At 41.8% G+C, this 14,003-nt stretch overlaps 1 long non-coding RNA gene across 1 annotated transcript in view; it reads left to right on the top strand.

Moving 5' to 3' along the window:
- LOC140699128 (uncharacterized) overlaps window positions 1–6,491 on the top strand; it is a 28,585-nt gene extending 22,094 nt beyond the window's left edge. Inside the window, exon 4 of the long non-coding RNA XR_012077133.1 lies at window positions 6,397–6,491. This is a non-coding gene — a long non-coding RNA (uncharacterized lncRNA). The remainder of the gene's footprint in view (window positions 1–6,396) is intronic.
- Window positions 6,492–14,003: the final 7,512 nt, after the last annotated feature.

The raw sequence follows: 14,003 nt of genomic DNA, 5'->3' as shown, positions 1-14,003 counted from the left end.
TCTGTATTTCTGATGCATAGATTAAAATGACAAAATCTAGAGGGATTACCGAAACACAAGGAAGATACCAAAAGTGTCTTTAAAGAGCTTTTCTAAGACTGGGCTTTTAAAGAGACTGTTAGTTGACAGAGACCCTCTTCTCACCCATAGTCCCTCTCCTTAGGTTGGAAAGGGCCAGCGCTTCCCATGTGTGCAGTTCTGGTGCTTCAAGTGAGTTGTAGGGTAGGGCGGTGCACGTGGTGCTCCCTTCAGTTTGTCCATCCTAAGTAACCCCTGGCAGTCAGAGGGCGAGTGTTTTGCAACGACGTGAACCATTCACCATGCTCTCCGTGGTGTGTGCTCATCTCAGCTCATCCAGGCTCAGGTGATGGCAGAGCAGAGAGTGGTGGCAAGAGGTCAGCCATGAGTAGCAGGAAGCAACTGGAGTCAGCTGGGGCCCAAGTGGCTAGGAGTTCCAGGTTGAATTCCCAGGACTTCCCACAGCTCATTCATTCAGCTAATACTTCTCCAGCACCTGTCATGTGCTGGTGCTTCTTTGTGAACAGAACCAAATCCCTGTCCTCATGAAGATGACATTCTAGTGGACATAAGAAATGATAAACGCAGAAGCAGATCCAGGTCAGGACACATGAGTGCTGTCTACTTTGGAGTGCACAAGGTGAGATCCTTTGGGAAGGAATGTATGATACAGGAAAATGTGGGGGAGAGGATGGCCGTATCCCAGGTCTTATTTGGGTCCCTGTGATGCACCTCGTGATGTGTGGGTCCTTGGTTTGCACAGGAACGAATCCAAGAGAGAGCCACAATTCAGTAAATGTAGATTTATTCAGAGAGATATATACTCCACAGACAGAGTGCGCTGTTTCAGAAGGCAAGAGAAAGGCCATGAGGCGTGAGGGTTGGGTGCTCCAGTTTAAAGTAAAAGTAGATACACACTCCACAGACAGAGTGTGGGCTGTCTCCCTCAGCAGAGAGAGCAGCCACGAGGTGTGGTTGTTAGTTTTTATGCACTCAGTATCTTCATATGCTAATAAGTGGGAGGAATATTCCAACCGCTTTGGGGAAGGTGTTGCGATTACCAGAAATTGGGCCACCACTCACCCTTTGACCTTTCATGGTCAGCCTTGAACCTGTCCTGGCACCTGTAGGAGTGCCATTTAGCATCCTGCTGTATTTCAGTGAGTGTGTATTGAAGCTCAAGATCTACTGGGAGTTGACTTTTCCACCGTCTTGGTGCTAATGGCTGTGCCATTCTTTTAATGTCTGTGCCCTGCCCCCTTCCCTCCTGTCTCATGAAGGAGCTCTGGACTGATTGCACAATTGCAGAGCAGGGGACAGAGTGGAAAGAACTTTATAAGTGGAAGGTGGAAGGCAGTGTTGGTAGTAGAATTCTCAAGTCAATTATAAAGTAAGGGTCTTCTGTTTGCTGGGGGTACCTGGTGTCACATTAGGGAGCTGTGAGCCTTGGGGACTTCAGTGAGTGGGTGTCTCACTGTGTATATTGTGTTGCTTCTTAGGCGTCCCGAGGACAGTTGGCTTATAGGTGACCCATTCACTCAAGCAGGGGTCTCTTTGGGGATTTTCTGCACTTGAGGCTAACATGGGTCACATGGGGGGCAGGACCGGCCAGTCACAGCTTGGTCCACAGTCACCTAGTGCCCTCGCGGCTTTTATCCCATGGATGTGTCACCTCCCCCTCGAAGGGGACAAGGGCACAAGTGGTGGGGCAGCTTCTCAGTGGTGGAGGCATTGCTCTCCAGACCCAACACTCAACAGCATGGACCCCTGGTGTTGGCCACAGTCTTGGCTAGATGAGGCTGTTGGGTAGCTGAGCTCATGAGACGTGGGTGCCATGCTTCCACTCTCACCAAGAGCTCTACTTTTGAAGGTTCTGGTCAGACAGCCACAAATACTCCCTAGCCCATAAACAAAGAACTGTCCCTTTCACTCGGGGAAGGGCACACAGAAGGAGAACGGATCATCCGGAGAGCAGGAGAGGCCAAATCAGTCCTGCCATCAGGGGTCTGACAGACGAGCAAGCTCAGTTCCTCTTACTAGTTGTTTACTTGGGGGATCTGGGGTATTTTGGTGACCTGCAAGTGTCAGGAAATAGTACACGAGGGCTTTGTAGATTTTCTGGTCCGGTGTTAACTCACCCCATTGTAGCTGTTGTGCAAGGAAACAAAACTTGGTGGACAACAGGCCATGGCCCCTGCTCCCTGGTGGAGCCAGGAGATTACAATGTTAAGAATGACTGCGGGGGCATCATTTCTATGTTGAGAGGCCAGATGGCCTTACATATCTCTCATGCTGGATGTCTAAGTCGCAAAGGGAAACTGGATTTCATCCAGCTCTCCAGCCAAGGAGGAGACCACAAGTGGCCTCCCCCACCAACTGTGAGCTCTTTGCCTCCACTGACAGCAGCATCTATAGCAAAAACCTGGGCTGCCACCTGCGTTTCCATGTAAACATCGAGTAGCCACAGCAATGGCCTCGTGAGCGATGGTGTGCCCAAGGAAGCGCTGTGTGGGACGGAGGGAGGAGTGCCGGGGTCAGACACCGGGCGGGCGGGCAGGCAGTGAGGGCATCTGTGCAGCGCAGGTGCCATGGAACTGAGCCAAAGGGAGGCTGGTTTTGGAGCAGGGAGCCTGGGCAGTGCCGTGTTGTTCGTAAGAAGATCCTGGGCTCTGGATCCAAGAAGTCATTGGCTTGATTCCTGATCCCAACCCTCATCTTGGGCAAATGTTTGAAGCTTTCTGTGACTCTGTTTCTTGGTGTCCTAAATGGGGACAATAGTAGCAATTACCTCTGAGAGTCAGGAGCGCCTTTATAGATGTCATTTCATTACACTCACAGCAGCCCACGAGCACGGTGCTAGGTCCCCCGTTTTACACGTGGCAGACGAGTAACTTAATCAGTAATCACGCAGCTAAGAATGGTCATAATCAGCATTTGAATTTGATCCCTGTGTCCAGATAATTTCTATTCTCACTGAGTATTACTGGAAAACTAGTAAAGTCAGAACAAACACTGCTGGGAAGTGGGTGCTTGAAATATGTTTGTCGTCTTCGCTATTGGGGAGTTTTGAGTTCACATTCCTCACAGCACTTCCGAGGCTCCCTGCGTCTCCGGCTGCCCCTGGTGGGGTCTACAGGGCTCTGGGCAGCTTCTCCTTGTTCTCTAACCCCAAGGCTCTCTGCTCTCTGCAGGTTGATTCTCAACCCTGACTGCTCGGTAGAGCTAATGTCTAAAAACAAAAAAAGGTGGGGACGGTATGGCTCAGTGGTAGAGCACGTGCTTAGCATGCAAGAGGTCCTGGGTTCAATTCCCAGTACCTCCATTAAAATAAATAAAGCTCAATACTCCCCACAAAAAGGAAAGAAGTATTTAAAAAATAATAAACAGTACAAAGGCCCCACTCCAGGCTGTGGTGCACTATTTTTGAAAGGCTCCCAAATTCTTCCCATATGCAGGAGGGTGAGAGCTATCCCTATACACCTCTTGTGAGCTTGTCCACTCACACCCATTAGCCTCTTGAAACAGAAAAACTACTTGGCTCAGCCTAGAACTTTCTCCCGATTTCTAGACTTTTATTTGCCTACTGCACATCTCTCCTGGAGCACACAGGCACCCAGCCAGAACTGAATCAGTTGTCTCCTCTCATGACTTGCCCCTCTTCCTGCCCTTCTTTTTTTTTTTAATTTTTTATTCATTTATAATCATTTTACAATGTTGTGTCAAATTCCAGTGTTCAGCACAATTTTTCAGTCATTCATGGACATATACACACTCATTGTCACAATTTTTCTCTGTGATTTATCATAACATTTTGTGTATATTTCCCTGTGCTATACAGTATAATCTCATTTATCTATTGTACAATTTTGAAATCCCGGTCTATCCCTTCCCACCCTCTAACCCCCTGGTAACCACAAGTCTGTATTCTCTGTCCATGAGTCTATTTCTGTCCTGTATTTATGCTTTGTTTTTGTTTGTTTGTTTGTTTTTGTTTTTTAGATTCCACATATGAGCGATCTCATATGGTACTTTTCTTTCTCTTTCTGGCTTACTTCACTTAGAATGACATTCTCCAGGAGCATCCATGTTGCTGCAAATGACATTATGTTGTCGGTTTTTATGGCTGAGTAGTATTCCATTGTATAAATATACCACATCTTCTTTATCCAGTCACCTGTTGATGGACATTTAGGCTGTTTCCATGTTTTGGCTATTGTAAATAGTGCTGCTATGAACATTGGAGTGCAGGTGTCATCCTGAAGTAGATTTCCTTCTGGATTCAAGCCCAAGAGTGGGATTCCTGGGCCATATGGTAAGTCTATTCCTAGTCTTTTGAGGAATCTCCACACTGTTTTCCACAGTGGCTGCACCAAACTGCATTCCCACCAGCAGTGCAGGAGGGTTCCCCTTTCTCCACAGCCTCTCCAGCATTTGTCATTTTTGGATTTTTGAATGACGGCCATTCTGACTGGTGTGAGGTGATACCTCACTGTAGTTTTGATTTGCATTTCTCTGATGATTAGTGATATTGAACATTTTTTCATGTGCTTTTTGATCATTTGAATGTCTTCCTTGGAGAATTGCTTGTTTAGGTCTTCTGCCCATTTTTGGATTGGGTTGTTTATTTTCCTCTTATTGAGTCATATGAGCTGCCTATAAATTTTGGAGATCAAGCCTTTGTCGGTTTCTCTTGCAAAAATTTTCTCCCATTCCATAGGTTTTCTTCTTGTTTTATTTCTGGTTTCCTTTGCTCTGCAGAAGCTTGTAAGTTTCATTAGGTCCCATTTGTTTATTCTTGCTTTTATTTCTTCTAGGAGAAAATTTTTGCAATGTATGTCAGATAATGTTTTGCCTATGTTTTCCTCTAGGAGGTTCTTGCCCTTCTTATTTCACAGAATGGCACTATTATTTAGACACTGCCAAAGCCAGAAAGCTGGCCGGCATCTTTGACCTCTTCCTGCCCTTCCATCACACCTGTGGCCAATCCGTCCACCTGCTGAAATGTTTTCTTCTCTCTCCTCCTGGCAGGGCCTCAGCAGGACTTCACATGAACCTGCCAGTAGTCCTCCCTGACACTATCTTGTCTCTTTCTAGATCACTTTGCATGTCTCCTCTACCTTGGAGGCACACAGAGTCCTTTGTGATGTGCACCTGTGATCTCTCCACCTGGTTGCCTCATCTGCCTCCCACACCCTGTGCTCGCTTGTAGACTATTTGCAGTTCCTGGAAGGGACCTGGCTTTGTTTGGCCTCCCTCCTTTGCATGCACAACTCCCCAGGGAGAAATGGCCTTAACATTATACGTTCACCTGATCACTTCTAGGGCATCTCAGATCTCACAACTGTGGTTCCCTCCTCTGGGAGAGCCTTGGCTACAGTTCCGGCTCTCTGCCCCGAGCACCCTCTGCTGACTGTTATCCAAGCCCTCTTTACACGCCTTCTCAGCCATCACTTCATGATGAGTCCTGTGCACCTAGGAGCTCCCGGAAGCAGGGACTGTGTCTTTTTCCTCTTTATTCTCAGAGCATTGTAGAGACTCAGGTATAACGGTGGAGGGCACAGTGGTTATTCTGCAATTTCTCTAGAGTTGGAGCCTAGGGGTAACAGTCTGTTGGGAAGAAGGGCTTAGGGGATTTACCCTGAAGCCACATTTTCAATTAACATTTCATGTTGTTTTTGTCTACTATTTAAACTTACGAGTCTTAAAACACAATGACGATTTCTAAAAATTACTTTACCGATGATTGAGAAAAATGGCAGTTTTCCATACTTAAGAATATTATTTTAAGTTTGTGTGACTGGGGTGGTGGAAAATAGAAATGCAAGGGCTACTAAAGCATTCTCATCCCCTTCCCCACCCTCAGGTCCTTTGGACAGAAGAGACAGAGGGATGTGAGGAGAAGGCTTGGAGGGTGCACCGTGCAGTGCTTTTAAATTGTGACAGTTACTTGTGCTTTTTTTTACTTTTTTTAATGGAGGTAATGGGGCTTGAACCCAGGACCTTGTACATGCTTAGCACGTGCTCTATCACTGAGTTATACCCACCCTTCCCCCCGATATTTGTGTTTTTAGAGGGCATAATGTGCTGGTAGCAGGTACTTTAGCGTCAGACACAGTCACCTGCCTCTGACCATCACGTTAATACCTTTCCCTTGAGCTAGAGAGCTAGTCTGTTTCCAAAAGTTCAATAAATTATCTACATATTCTTTTTTCTTAAAAAAGGTATTAACTCATTTTTTTCTTTAGTATCGCCTATAAATAAAATGTGATTTTATTAACCATTTACCAAAGTGTTAATTGTAATAAATATTAAGTACAGATTTCTGAAGCATCAGTCATCACTGAAGATCCACATTCTGCTGTTCTGTCTCTCTGTTAGTCACCTTACTTTTGGAGTTCTGGAAGCGGCGCCAGGCAGAACTTGAGTACAAATGGGACACGGTTGAGCAGGAAGAACAAGTCCGGCCAGAATAGGAGGCGCGGTGTCCCCATGTGGATATAGATGAGATTACCCAGGAAAAGCGGGCGCTGTTTAGATGCACTTGAGTCTGTTTACTTCTGGACTTGTCAGCCTTGGCTGCATGTTGGAATCACCAGGGGACCTTAAAAAATGTTGGTGCCTGGATTCCATCACTGCAAACTCTGATGGTACTTAGTGGCCTCCGGTGCATTCTGGCATAGGGAAGTTTTTAAAGCTCCTCTGGTTATTCTAATGTGCAGCCAAGTTGAAGAAGCACTGCCTGGAATGGTGGACACAGAAGAGAAATGAGGTCCTTCCTTCATATTAACTGTAAAAAGGGGGAAAAGAAAAAGACTGGTAAAACTGTATATGAAAAGAGGCATTGATTTGTATCCTTTCATAACACCAATAAAAAATGCAAAATATAAATTAGCTGCAATGACATAGATGTAGAAGGAAAGACAAATTGGTTTTTATAGTTGACTCCCATTTTTTTACATGCGCCTTCATTATTGAGGCCTCCTTTTCATCGTAGACTAGGTGCCCCTTTGTCTTGAACTAAGTCCCGGTCACTGCTCCCCCTTCCTATTGGGATGTGCACAAAGAAGCATGGCTCTCATCCTAAAGTCAGAGAAAGGGTAGAGGAAGCAGGGAAACATATGTTGAGGTGCCATCAGTGTTTGAGCAGTGTTTGACCTAGTCATTTTACATAATTGGAAATGTAAATTTATTGCTGCCACTCCTGCTGCAAAATTAAAAAAGTAAAACTGTATATCTTTGTATCAACATTCCAGAGCTATGAAAAGATGATTTTTGAGTCATTTGTATTATTGCTTCTTTCCATCAGCTGAGATAATTTAGAGCTGATGGTGCTTGCAGTCAGCAGCAGCAGGAGAGTAGGTTGTGAGCATGAATAACTCTTGGGGAAAAAATGCTTTTACTAGGAGTATCTGAAAATGTCTCCAAATATAGATTTAATAAATTGAATCACAGATCTACAGAATGTTGGCACTGAAAAGATATGGAGGGAGCAAGTCAAACTCCTCTTTTTATAAATGGAAAAAAATGAGGTTCAGCTACCAATAGAAAGTGACATTTGTCTTTTACAATGTAATAAGCTTCTAATAATCCCCATTATGAATAGTTCCCATTGTTTACAACTGAAGATGGGTGTAAAAGCATATGTTGGTGAAAGACTGTACATTCAGAGATGAAAGCTGAATCTTAGACAAAATTAGATGTTCATAATGCTTTTGAGTCCTGAAAAACAAAAACTTATCATATTGACAGCATACAAAAAATACTGAAGAAAAGTTTTTTGGTCATTTAAACTGCCAAGTTTAAATTTAAATTTGCAAGCTAATAAGTTTAAATTTTCATTGGAACATGCTTGTTGAAAAATTGAAGATGAAGACTCATTTAACTTTATCGTTCTTCCTTATTTAAAAAATTGCCTTATTATTTTTTTTTTAGTTTCTTATTTGAAGTATTTTACTTTACTTGTGAAAGCATGCTCCATTGTTTAGAGAGGCCAGCGTTGTGGTAGTGAGATCTTGGGAATGAAGTTGCCTAAATTCATATTTGAACACAGCAGCTTGCTTCCTGCGTGATCTTGGACAACTTAACTTCTCTGTGCCATAGTTTCCTATAAAATATGAATAAGAGTGTTGCTTCTTCATGACAGTGGTAAGGACGGGTCGAAGTAATGTATAGAATCTACTTGGAAGGCTTCCTGGCACAGAGGAAGGGCCATGTACTTAGTTACAGCTATTATTATACTATATCTGGTTTTATAATCCAGTTAAATCTTGATTCTTACTGATTTCATCTCTTAAAAAATTCTAAATATAAACTCTAAAATGGAAACTCTTCAACTTCATATTTGTAGCTAATTAACACATAAAGCTCAACCAAGAAACACACAGTGGACACCAGTTAGCTGCAGACACCTGTGATACTTTCTGTCCTGCACAGACTCTAAGCTGTCACTACCTTCACTTCTGAAATCAAAGGCAAGCTAAGGAATAGAGCTTTAAATCTTGGCCTCGTCAGGTGCTCAGACCATGGCAGGGAAACAGTTTACTGTTCACATGTGCATTTTCAAAAACTAGTATTTAAACGAACACTGTACATATTTTGTTGTGTGTTTGACATCATTAACAGGAAAGAAAAGGAACAAAAAACAGGAAAAAACCCATGCATTCACAAACAAGGAGGCTATGTCTTAAAATTTTTTTTTATATTATTTTTAGGATTTAGTGACCAGTTAGGAGAAATATCATTTCATTGTTGTAATCCCTTGATTGACTAAACTTGTTTTTTTAATTAGGAAGAAGAGCGTGTTCCCTTTACCACCTGGGGATAGTGTATACATATAACCCTTTGTGCAAGTGCTCTTTTGCTGGGTAAGAACCTGCCACAGACTTTTAAAATCTAATGTGAAATGCTGAGAAAACTGAAAGTCAAGCTGGGAACTATGTAGTCTCATAGAGAAAACTTTTTCCAGAGAACATCTGAGCCAACGCAGGGCACCGCTCTGGAGGTTCCACAGTCTCTTCTGCTCACAGTGCTTTCCCAATTCTTTTCACCTCATTTGTTCAAATCAGATCAGTGGTTTAGGATTCTCCAGGGTCTGATTAAGAGACCAGATGGAGGCATTAAGATTTCTAAAATTTTCCAAGTGTAACAACCAAGGTAAAATGTCTAAGAATAGCCTAACAAAAGGATAGTAGGAACTATCAAAAAATAAAAGTAAAAACTACTGAAAGATATAAAAGGTGCTTTAATCACACGATTCTAGATTAAAAGACCATATCTCCAAAATATCAGAAGTTATAAAATTGATTTGGGTTTATTGTGAATAAAATCATATTAGTAATATAATAATTAATAAGATAATGAGAGTTTTACTAGTTCAAGAATAGCCAGATTAGAAAATAGGGCAGGAAGTCCAGATATGGGCTCTGATATCAATAATAATTTAATATAAGAGATGGAAGGCATTACAAATCAGGGAGATAAATAAAGGTTATTCAGTGAATGGAACACTTGTTAGCTACTTGGGGGGAAAAGAAAAGATTGAAATCATACAGTGAACCATATATTGTGATAAATTCCAGAAACATTTAAAAAGTAACACAATTAGAAAAAAAACTAGAAATAAATATGGATGAGTATACAACCTCTAGATGAACAGTAAGTTTCAGAGGAAAGTATACAAAGATTTCCATGCATCAGAGCATCCTAATTTTAAACAAAACACCAGAGAATGTTATTTGTTTACAAATCCAACAAGGGGCTAATTCCTTCAATACATAGAGAGTTCAGAACACTTCAAAGGTAATATCAAAATATCTCAGAAGCGTAGAAGGCAGAGAAGATGAACACACATTCACAAAAGAAAAAATTGATGGCACACTTCAATGGTAATTCACTCAGTGCACATCAAAATGAAATAGTTTTCCACCTCTCAAGTGACACAGCTCTGTTTATGGGGATGAAATGCCAGTGATCACCAATCCCATGCCTAGGTTACTGGATAATTTTTGTGAAGTATGGTTGATTTACAATGCTGTGTTAATTTCTGGTGTACTTCTCAAGCCTTCTTAGAAAGCAGTCTGGCAGTTGATATCGAGTCAAAAATATTCATATGTTTTAATCCACTAATTCAGCTTTGAAAAACTTTTAATCAGGAATTATTTCAAAATGGCAGGGAAAAGTCAGTATGGTTGCAAGTCACAGACATACTTTTATATGTGTATATATATATATATAAAATCTCAGCCAAAATATTCTTCCAACTCTTCACAAAGTAGAATAGTATGCAGTCATGAAAAAGTGTGTCCATGAAAATATTTTATGACATGTCAAAGTGTTATGCTTATGATAGATTGGAGAATTAAATTAATATATAAAATGATTTGTAATATACAAACAATGCACCGTTCTGAAGGAATTATGTCTATAGGTCGAAGCATTATTCTTATATTATTTTTTATTCATTTTCAGAGTTGGAGTCTTTTGATTGTAGGTGACAAAATCAATCTCCAATGTGTTTAAACGACAACCAAAAAATGAGGATCCATGGGATTTATTGGTTCCTGTAAATGAAAACCTCAGGTCTGAGGTCTGGCTTCAGTCAAGGAGAGATACCCTAGCCCAGATGATGTCAAGGGCTGCTTTTGTCCTGTCTTCATTCTGTGTCCAAAGATGTCTCAGCATGATGCTTCTAGGCACGCAGCATCCCAGATCATCCATCCAAACCAAGACAGGTCTCTTTTGGCAGCTTCCTCTCTTGATAGAGGAAGCTTATGATTCACATGGGCATCAGCATGTATCTCCTCACATAATAGTGGCTCTTCCTGAGTTATTTGTCAATTCTCCAATCATGTGCGAGGCCAATAGAATGAGGGGTATTATTTGTCTTAAACCAACTGAGATCTACTTCTGGTGCTTCAGAAAGAGTGGGTCAATCGAGGTTAAATCACAGGACTAAAAACAAAAGGGAGGTTATTTATCCTAAAGCCAGTTCTGGGTCCTCTTCTAAGACTGGGGACAGATCCAGGACAGCAGTTCTGTCCACTACTGAGCACTTTCAAATTTTCTTTAATGAGCAAATGTTAAATTTATGATCAGAAAAGATGATAAGTAAGAAGAAACTTGACGAAGGGGAATGGAAAGCTTTCCTGTTTCTTAAGAAATAGTGAACCCATTAAGTGCTTGGAAGAAAAATGGAAATGTGTCAAGTTTGTAAAAGTTCTGAAATGAATTAGAATTGATTTTACAGACCATGTAGGAGACAGTGATATACAGTTAGTGTGTCTTTGGGCTGTTTGAGTATTTCAGTACTTTCACTTAATAGCTGCTTCATTTGGGGCAAATTGCAACATCTCCACGTGGCTCTATTTCCACATCTGTAAAAGAGATATAATATTACCTTCCCCACAGGGCGATTGTGAGGATTTTTAAAAATAGATGTGTGCTGAAGCAATAGTAAGCATTTAAGCATTCTTAAATATTATGTTTACTTAATACATAATTAAAAAATTATTATGCAAGCTTTTAAAAAATGCTTACTATTTAAATGACCTATATGTGCTGTACAAGAGAGGAAGGCTTAATATACCTTCTATAATACATTTTTCTCAGCCTTAACTAATTTTCACATTTAATCACACACACACCAAAAAGTTATTCCTTTCACAAGCATGAAGACTTAACTGTGAAGAAAAGGACGATGAAAGAGAGTAGAGGAGAAAATAAAATGCTTTCTCTACAAACTGATGGCTTAAAAACTAAGAAAAACACCTTTTTAAGACTTTGGTCACCGTATTCATAGCTTATACTTAGGTAGAGTTTTTCACATGCCTGCGGTTAATGTTCCAATTGTTTTCACAATTAGTAAATAATTGACTCATCACAATAGTCCTGTAAATTGCTATTCTTATCCCCCCATTATATGGGTGAGGAGATTGAAGCCCCTAGAGGTTAAGAAGTTTGCACAAGGCCGGACAGCTAGCATCGGAGCTGGGATCCAGATGCAGGAGTGTGGCTCCAGGAGGGGCTTTTAAACACTCCCACTGCTCTCCCCTGCAGGTGCAAGCCAGCCGCCCGCTGTTACTGTAAATAACATGATGTGGTTCACTTAGTCCTGAAATTCACATTCTTTGTAGCTTTCTCTCTGGGGCAGCCAGCAGGAGCAGCCAGGGACACTGAGTACATGCTTCTGGACTATGACCAAGAACGTAGATGGAAGGAAAACTGTTTAAAAATGGGATCTTTAATGTGCATTCTTCAGTGGCCAGAAAAAAACCTGCCTAGTGAGGAACTGAAACCCTATTAGCCACGTGCAAATTATGCTTCAGACACCCCCGCTGCCCTTGGGTCCACACAGTCAGAACTACAGTGGATCAGGGACATGAAACTTGTGCAAATGCAGGGAGTAGGAATGCCTGCCATTTTAAGATCTCAAGGAGTATGAAAAGCATGTGAAGCTTTCATCAGCAGAGACCTGCTGTCACTTCCACTCTTTCCCTCAGGGCATGTCCACAGCTTCACTGGTTCTATTCAGAATGAAGACGACAGCTAGCACCTGCTGACCCCTGAATCAGTGATAGGTTCTCCCTTGAAAGGAAGCATATCCCCTTCATGGGTTACAACTAGTTCATAACCAAAGTAATTCTACAGATGTAGAAGGGATACTTTCATTGGTTCTGCTATCACAGACTTCCCTCCAAAAGAACATGCCACCAGTTACCCCATTTTCACCCATTAAAATATACTTAACAGGCTTCCTTCTTTAGTGCAGTTTTAGGTTTACAGAGAAATTCACAGAAAGTGGAGTTCCCATATATTCCCTATGCCCTGCACACAGCTGCTCCTGCTGCCAGCGTGTCACATTAGTGGATGCACTCATTCTTTTTGACATCTTCCATCCCTCCTCCACTAAAATTTAACATGCCTGATATTCACGTCTCTTATGGCATTTACGTGCGATTTATATCACTTCTCACGTTTATGTGAAGTTTACAACACATGCATGTTTTCTGTTTAAGCTGGGTTGGGGGCAAGTTTTCTGTGTAAAAATACGATCATTTGTGAGTCTCATGCTGCTGGGTTTTTGGGTTGTCAGGTCCTGTTGACCATTGCTTCAGTTATTTGGATAATTGTCTACGGACTTTCAGTGTTCATTGCATTTTCTGCAAAACTTCCCAAGAACCTGAATGGAACAGACCCAATCCAAAAGTACCTGACTGTGCAGGTGGGCCATGCCCATCACTGCTTCCCTCATCAGTTTTATCATCATGGTGACCCTGAACGCCATATATGAGAAAGTGGCAATCATGATGACTGACTCTGGTAAGCTCCTCCAGCAGCTGAGATAATTTCTACACCAGTTTTAGAACCAGGTCAAAAGAGAGACTATCTTTTAGGCACTTCAATTGCAGTACATTATAGTCTTTAGTTAACTTCAAGTGCAAACCTATTTTCTCTAGCCTATATGAGAAGTGAATTAGCTCCATTTTTGCATTAATAAAAGGGACAAAGGAAGCTTTAGAATGTCCAAGCTCTGGGTAAATATGTCAGTGCTTAATAATAATTTCAATTACATTAGATAATGTACCCTACTGTTGAAAGTAAATAGTCTCTGTATTGCAAATAAGTGGAAGAGGGTCGTGGCTCCAGTGGCAGATTTGCTTGTGCGTTACGGAGAGGATAAGTAATTACACTGTTATGTGTCTTCCCCCCATGCTTTTCCTGTTAGTGTAGCTCCATTCTCATCAGCTGTGGCTTCTATAATAAATGTTTCTTCTCTCTGGCTTGTATCCCACCCAGCGGCTTAGCAGCCTAAGTTAAGTGCTTCCCACACATTGCATGTGGCTGGGTGATTCTCCCAGTGGTCTGCTCAGTGGTCATATTCTGAAAATACTAAGACCAATTCAAATTCTGAACTAGGAGGATGACCCGTTTTATGTTCCCCAAATGCTTCTAGCAAGTTGCCCCGTGTTTTGTTTGTCTTCTTCAAT

The sequence above is a fragment of the Vicugna pacos genome, chromosome 11 (assembly GCF_048564905.1).
Source record: "Vicugna pacos chromosome 11, VicPac4, whole genome shotgun sequence".
Taxonomy (NCBI): Eukaryota; Metazoa; Chordata; class Mammalia; order Artiodactyla; family Camelidae; genus Vicugna; species Vicugna pacos.
The sequence above is the reverse complement of the archived record's forward strand: the minus strand, read 5'-3'. Positions and strand labels throughout refer to the sequence as shown.